We start from the raw sequence: 1,324 nt of genomic DNA on the forward strand, positions 1-1,324 counted from the left end.
AAATCTCCGTAATGCTAAAAAATTGGCCCATTAGCTGGCAGAGAACAGGGACGGAAGGGGAGAGTGGTGTGCATCCCTGCCACAGGTGTTCGGGGTCGGGTGGAGTGTGCAGGGGCGGGGGGGATAGGGTGGGTCTCCAGGTCTCCCCAGGGATTCAGCAAGGCCCAGGGAATGGTCAGCTGCCAGTTTGTGTGTGTGTGTGTGTGTGTGTGTGTGTGTGTGTGTGTGTGTGTGTGTGTGTGTGGTTGGGGCCCCACTCTATGCCAGACTGTCTGCTGGGGGCTTTCATAGCATCACTTCATATAATCTCAGCAACAGTCTTGAGACTTTGACCCTGTAATTATTCCCATGTTGCAGATGAGGAAACTGAGGCTCAGAGTCAAAAAGTTCTCAAGTAAGGTAGCTCTGTGTGTGTCAGGGAGAGGACTTACACCCTGGTCTGAGACTGCTGGCCTCCTAGGTGTCCCGGTGACCCCCGAATCCCCCAGGAGCCTGGCTCCTGAAGTCTCTGTCCTGCCTCCTGGCCCTGCCCATGGTGGGGTTTCTCACTGCACTGAGGCAGGTGACAGACCGAGAGTTCACCTTGTTGGGATCAGCCATACCCAGTTGCTCCTCAGTGGAGAGAAGTGGGGTGTGGGAAGAGTCCTGGGTGCCCAGAGGAGGATGCTGGAGGGAGATTGATGGCTCCAGCCTTCCCTGCTGGAGGTGCTCAGGGGAGGACTGCCCACCTGGGCATGATCTCAAATATTATTGTCCCTGTGTTTGGATGAGGAAACGGAGGCTTAAAGAGGCCGAGTGATGTGTTCACAGTTAGGAAATGGTGATTAATCCATATTCATCTGACTCCAGAGCCTGAGATGTTTAATCCTTTTGCTCCAGCGATGGAAAGCTACCTCACTGGGTGTCGTGTCCTATTCAAGGACAGCTTTAATCCTGAAATTGTTTTCATTCACTCTTTCATTCTATAAATATTAAGTACCTCCGAGTGCCAGCACTGTGGTCCGGGGACACGTGATGGGTAAGACCCTTCCCTGTGCCCGGCCTGGCTGCTGCCTGCAGCTCCCTCAGACCTGCAGGCCCTGGGCAGACCCTGGCAACCTCTGTGCTACTCAGCCATCTCTGCTATTCCTATCCTCTCTTGATCTGCTGACACACAGATGCTAGTGTCCCCAAGCTCTGTGGGCACCGGCGTCACCATGCCTGCCCTTGAGAGGCTGAACCGGCTGCAAATGGTTCCTTCTTCTGCAGCCCCCAGCCTTCCCACTGCCATCAGACCCCAGGCAAGGCAGCAGGTACCAGCTGTCCCCTGCGGATCTGACTGTCC

Source organism: Muntiacus reevesi, chromosome 3 (assembly GCF_963930625.1).
Source record: "Muntiacus reevesi chromosome 3, mMunRee1.1, whole genome shotgun sequence".
NCBI lineage: Eukaryota > Metazoa > Chordata > Mammalia > Artiodactyla > Cervidae > Muntiacus > Muntiacus reevesi.